We start from the raw sequence: 7,460 nt of genomic DNA, 5'->3' as shown, positions 1-7,460 counted from the left end.
ATATTGCTGGCGCACAAAAATATAGCTAATAAAACGGAAACAAACGAATATATAAAAAAAAATTAATTTCATGAAGACAAGTAGAGATCAATCCCTACTTGTTTTTATAAAATTTAACAATTATCTTATACTTGTTTACATATCTATAATATGCATTAGAGACGAGCTGGGAACTGTCCGTCTTCATCGGCAGTCCAGGGCTTCTAAAATAAAGATAATTCCGACTTTTCTACATATATTTTATCTAAATTATGTCTTTTTTCATGTAATTTATGCACCCGATTTTTCAGTTTTCACTATTTTCCTTTTTAGGTAGAATGAAATACCTAAAAGTGGCCCTTTTTCCTTGTGATAAATTGAAATTTAACCTTTACGAAAGATCACGATGTTTACACAACTGCCAGTTGTCATTTTCAGGACCTGTTTAATACAGGACAGGAGCGTTGATGTTTGTTTTTAAACAAAGCAACATCTGCTGTGTCCACTGCAGGGAATCGAACCCCGGATTTTAGCGTTGTAAGTCCGTAAACTTACCGCTGACCTACCGAAGGTGAGTACAGGACAGTAGTCAGTGCTTTAACTACAGTGACGTCATCTTTCTGACTTTTTCCACTTTATATGAAAGTGAGGGTTCGTATATTTCTGAAATGAGTTGCCGTCCTGCATCAACATTGAAGATGGCAGTTTCAGAATACTAGGATGACAACCATCTGAAACCTCGATATCAAATTATAATCAATATTTCAAATATTTATATAATTCTAATTTAAAAAATAATTAGGTTCAAGATCCGTATTAAGATATTTGAGGCCGGAAAATAGTGTTTAAATACTAATCACAAGAAAGGAATGATAACATTTTAATCTAGCTACATGACAACCGTTGTAAAGCTTTCAGTAATTTCAAAAACAACATACACAGAACGTTATGATGGAGAAATAATAATAATAACTATAACTATAAAAACTGTAATTTAGATGAAAAAATAAGTAGTTTTTGCAAAGATAGTAAGTAGTATTATATAGAAAAAATACATAGAACATCAGATATAAAAAATAACACGTAACTTTGACAATAACGATAATTGATAATCGAGGGGCAATAGGAATAGATATATAGAAACATATATCATCATATATAAAGATATATAAACATCAATGAACGACGGTGAGTTTGTTGAATTTCGCGCAAACCTACTTAAGGTCTATCAGCGTTAGCCATCCCTAATTTTGAAGTGACAGACAGCTAGTTAACACCACTCACCGCCAACTCTTGGACTACTTTTTCAACAACGAATAATGGGATTAACCGTTATATTATAACGCCCAGTTGTTGAAAGAGCGATTATGGTCGATGAAGGGATTCGAACTCGCAACTAGCAGATCGTGAATCGAGTACCCTAACCACCAGGCCATGCTAGGCCTTACGAGAGTAAGTATGAAATACTTGATACATAACGAAAAAACAGAACCATGTAAATTAAACAGATCTTTAAAATATATATCTACATATTTCATGGTACTACCATGTAAATTAAACAGATCTTTAAAATATATATCTACATATATCATGGTACTACCATGCAAATTGAACAGAACTGAATACAGCAAGCTACCTACATAGGTCTGAACTAAAAATGCACCCATTAACGAATACAGCTTATTTAATATGTGGTTCTTACTTATATTGATTCATTAGTTGGATACCAGTACATTTAGCGATATTTTCAGCTAAATGCCTAAGTTCTCTATATATAAACAGGTACTTCAACATTACAGGTTCCTTAACTAAGTACTCTATATATAACCTGGTACTTCAACATTACAGGTTCCTTAAGTAAGTACTCTATATATAACCTGGTACTTCAACATTACAGGTTCCTTAACTAAGTACTCTATACATAACCTGGTACTTCAACATTACAAGTTCCTTAATTAAGTATTCTATATATAAACAGGTACTTCAACATTACAGGTTCCTTAACTAAGCACCCTGTTATAAACAGGTACTTCAACATTACACGTTTCAAGCCTAAGTACCCTGTATATAAACAGGTACTTCAGCATTATAGGTTCCTTACATAGGTACCCTGTACATAACCTGGTACTCCAACATTATAAGTTCCGTACATAGGTACCCTGTATATAACCTTGTACTCCAACATTACAGGTTCCGTACCTAATTATCCTGTATATTAACAGGTACTTCAACATTACAGGACGCTTACCTAAGTACTCTGTATATAAACAAGTATTTCAACATTACAGGTTCCGTACCTAATCATCCTGTATATAAACAAGTATTTCAACATTACAGGTTCCGTACCTAATTATCCTGTATATAAACAGGTACTTTGACACCACAGATTCCATGCCTAAGTACACTGTATATAAACAAGTATTTCAACATTACAGGTTCCGTACCTAATTATCCTGTATATAAACAGGTACTTTGACACCACAGATTCCATGCCTAAGTACACTGTATATAAACAGGTACTTCAACATTACAGGACCCTTACCTAAGTTCACTGTATATAAACAAGCACCTCGATACTATGGTTTTCATAACACTAATGACGTACACAGGCCTAGATGTGTTTCAACGTTTCGAGCCCTATACCGTGCTTTGTTTATTAAACAATGATATTTCTATAACCAATCCCGTAGTTTGGTATTGATAATTACATACCACACTACAAGTGAATACACTCATCGTTTGGAGCCCTATACCGTGCTTTGTTTATTAAACAATGAGATTTCTATAACCAATCCCGTAGTTTAGTATTGATAATTACATACTACACTACAAGTGAATACACGTTAAGGACTTCATAACTCGCCACTTCACTAATAAACAATCGCTTCGGTGCTGAAAATTCCTCAGTCTTCTAAAGCCTTACAAGTGTTTCAAAGCTAAAAGTCCACGCTGTCATATACCACATCGAAACAAATTCTTCAATCATAAACATTCCGATCTCCAGTGGCTCAGAGGTAAGTCGGAAGGCTTACAACGCTATAAACCGGGTTTCGATACCCATGGTGGGCACAGCACAGATAGCCCGTTATGTAACTTTGCGCTTAAGAACAAAACCTAAACATTTTAGGCTACTTTTAAGCAGGCCACATTTCAATAACTGTGTTGAGATTTCTTACAGTTATATTCCAATCTAAACAGATCCTTCACTGCGAAGGATTCACTCCATAAGCACTTCAGAACTACGCAGATATTCGATTCTAAGGTTTCGTACAGTTCTTTTGCAAATTTAAACAGATTTTTTCATCACTAAAAAATAAACTTCTTAAAATGTCTAGAAATAAACGGATGTTCCATGCCGAGATTTCGTAACGTTATAATCCAAATGTAAATAGAATTTTCAACCCTAAAAACCAGTAATGTTTGGAGGAGGACATTAAAAGACCAAGGGCCATTGAAAAAACAAAGGGCACTTTTCAAATATCGTAAGACAATCGTTTTCTTGGGGGTTGCGGATATTAAAAGAGTCGGTGGGGACTGGGCGTTTCTTCTGGTATACATAAGGTATTAAGCCACGAATCACTCAGATCTTCTTCCATTCCTGTTCAATGGGTCTTATAAACACTTTTGAAAGCTAAAACTAAAGAGTTAAATATCCTATATTAACACATGTCACACTTATTTTCGTATTGTAAAGTTCTACGAATCCCCGTGTTCCATTCATAGCTAAAATCTCCCCCCTCCCCCACAAGATGTGGAATCAGGTCTATTTTTGATTAGTTGCTGACGATTTTTTATGACTGGAAAAAGGGCATTTCTGGGCAATAAGGGCATAAAGACAGTAACATAAGCCTATCCAGCCCCCTTCCTCCCCGTACACGTCATTGCTAAGGACATACACACTTTAAAACTAAGCAGATGTTCGGTGTGAAAGTTTCGTACCATTATTTTACAAATCTAAACAGATTCTTCAACACTAAGCATTACACGATATAGATATGAAGTGGAACAGAGAAGAATGTATAATAATATGTTAATCACAGAGGACGAAACAGTTTGTTTGTTTGTTTGTAATTAAGCATAAAGCTACACAATGGGCTATTTGTGCTGTGCCCACCACGGGTATCGAAACCCAGTTTCGAGCGATTTAAGTTTACATACGTACCGCTGAGCCACTGGGGGTCGAACAAAACAGATGTTTGATGTTAAGTTTTGTACCGTTTTATTCTACATCTAAGTAGACATTTCAAAACAAACGGATAAAATCCATTCGTACAGAACTAAGCAGATGCTCGAAACTAAACTTTCTTACTAGTCTATTGCAAATTTTAACAGTTTCTTAAGCACTAACGATTAAACTCCGTACACACTTGAGAAATATGGAGTTTGTACCGTTTTATACCATACCAAAAGATGTTTATTAACACTAAGAACTAAACTCCGTACACACTTGAGAAATATGGAGGTGTTTCTCTCATAAGGTTTTATATCATACCAAAAGATGTTTATTAACACTAAGGACTAAACTCCGTACACACTTGAGAAATATGGAGATGTTTCGCTTCTAAGGTTTTATACCGTTTTATAGCATACCAAAAGATGTTTATTAACACTAAGGACTAAACTCCGTACACACTTGAGAAATATGGAGGTGTTTCTCTCCTAAGGTTTTATACCGTTTTATACCATACCAAAAGATGTTTATTAACATTAAGGACTAAACTCCGTACACACTTGAGAAATATGGAGGTGTTTTGATGCTAAGGTAAGTTGATATGTGGTAGGTATGTAGGCAAGTTGATATGTGGTAAGTATGTAGGTAAGTGGATATGTGGTAGGTATGTAGGTAAGTGGATATGTGGAAGGTATGTAGGTAAGTATATGTGGGTAGGTATGTACGTAAGTTGATATCTGGTAGGTATGTAAGTAAGTGGATATGTGGAAGGTATGTAGGTAGGTATATGTGGGTAGGTATGTAAGTAAGTGGATATGTGGAAGGCATGTAGGTAGGTATATGTGGGTAGGTATGTAAGTAAGTTGATATGTGGTAGGTATGTACGTAAGTTGATATCTGGTAGGTATGTAAGTAAGTGGATATGTGGAAGGTATGTATATGTGGGTAGGTATGTAAGTAAGTTGATATGTGGTAGGTATGTACGTAAGTTGATATGTGGTAAGTATGTAGGTAAGAAGATATGTGGTAAATACGTAGGTAAATTGATTTGTGGATAGAACTTAGGTAAATTGATAGTTGGGTAGGTACGTAGGTAAGTAGATATGTGGGTGGGAACTTAGGTAAGTAGATATGTGATAATTACGTAGGTAAATTGATTTGTGGATAGAAACTTAGGTAAGTCGATAGGTGGGTAGGTAAGTAGATATGTGGGTAAATTGATTAGTTATATAAGTATATGGATAATGTATTATGTATCTACGTGTATGTTATCTATGTAAGTATATGTGGTTAGGTAAGCAGGCGTGTAGGTTATGTATGTTAGTATATGGATAATGTATTATGTATCTACGTGTAGGTTATGTATGTAAGTATATGTGGTTAGGTAAGCAGGTGTGTAGGTTATGTATGTTAGTATATGGATAATGTATTATGTATCTACGTGTATGTTATGTATGTAAGTATATGTGGTTAGGTAAGCAGGTGTGTAGGTTATGTATGTTAGTATATGGATAATGTATTATGTATCTACGTGTAGGTTATGTATGTAAGTATATGTGGTTAGGTAAGCAGGTGTGTAGGTCTACTTAGGTATCTAAATCAGTAGAACTCTGGTAGTAACGATAAACACAACTCTGGTAGTAACGATAAACACAATTTTGGTAGTAACGATAAACACAATTCTGGTAGTAACGATAAACACAATTTTGGTAGTAACGATAAACACAATTCTGGTAGTAACGATAAACACAACTCTGGTAGTAACGATAAACACAACTCTGGTAGTAACGATCTTTCTTCGCTTCCGATATTCCATGTTGGCTAGAAGGTCGAATTGTCTCTTCAGCGTTTATTTCATTTAGTGTTAAAGATTACATACTTATTTGGATGATTTGGGTCGAAAGAAGGTGTCATGGAAACAAAACACACCAGTAAAGGTAATATAATTTACTGCAGTCACTATGTCGCTGTCTGGCTAAAATCAACATCTGTATGAGAAATATCTCATTGGTAGATACTGAAATTGCGTCAGAGAGTGGAGTGACTACGCTGACTACTACATAACAAGATTTTATAGTTGTGCTGGCGTGTAAGTATAATTATTTCTTAGAACAGCGAAGTCACTCCCAGATGCCGATCAGTATAAATATATGATACATGTAAGTGAACCTGGATATAGAAGTCGATAACTTTTTCTCTCCAATTACTGCTGTTTTCTTCCCGACTGATTAGATATCCTGGGACTTGGAGCAGGTGATCTGTTTTATGTGTTAGTCAGTCTAGAAAATCTTTCTCTCTTTCTCTTTTTATCTCAACATCCTGTTTTACACGTATATGAATATGCAAAGACCGATGACACTTGAAAATCCTCTGTACACTTTTCAAGTGTAGCCTCACCATCTGTCGGTTTGTGTATTTAAGGTTTCACTTTGGGGATGTTGTTGTGATGAGAGATCGACAGCGAGAGTAGGAGGGATGGAAACATTCAGAGGAAGAGAGATTGAGAAAATTATATATATATATATATATATATATATGATGATGAAGTAAGTAAATACAGTTATTACAGTGGGGCTTATTCTGGCTTTTGTCCTCTCCCTGGTGGTAAAATTAACGTACTAATTTAATGTGGTATGTAACCGCAGTTAGTAACTACTGTACATGACGTCCCAGTTGTTTGCACAAAAGACCCCGAAGGGCTTTATTTTCTATTAGCTAGGGCGAACCTAATCTTGTCGACAAGACCAAAACCCCAAGCTGTGAATACATGGCCCCGACCAATCTACCAGACAAACACTTGCAATTTTATTTATGATATGCATAAGAAGTCAGGCGAAGTAGCAAATTATTTCGAAAAAAATATATATAAAGCTAAATCTATCATTCGATTCACAACTTGTCCCAATACTTCACAAAAACTTTTCTGTTTCAGAGAAAGGGGAGTTTGGAGTTGTATATAATCTATAATTCTTATAATGTAGGGAAGGCCATGAGAATACTGTTCTTACGTTATTCAGTACAGATAATACATACTGCTGAACGTCTAAAGAGCGTGCCAACTTGTACACCCGTACACTAATATCCTTCACCCCCTCCCACTGTTAAACGTACTGCTTATAGCTCATGACACGTGCTTTAAAGGTCTTCTAGTCTTACTTTAGTTATATATATATTTACAATAAAGATGAGTTCAAACTGTTAGCTTACTTAATGGAATTAAAACTAATATTAATCTACGATGCTGGTCGAGTCAAGTATAACTTTTATCACGTTCTGGTAGTCCTCACAGTGTTAATTAGAATATTAAATA

Source organism: Limulus polyphemus, unplaced genomic scaffold, assembly GCF_000517525.1.
Source record: "Limulus polyphemus unplaced genomic scaffold, Limulus_polyphemus-2.1.2 Scaffold2076, whole genome shotgun sequence".
NCBI classification, from domain to species: domain Eukaryota; kingdom Metazoa; phylum Arthropoda; class Merostomata; order Xiphosura; family Limulidae; genus Limulus; species Limulus polyphemus.
The sequence above is the reverse complement of the archived record's forward strand: the minus strand, read 5'-3'. Positions refer to the sequence as shown.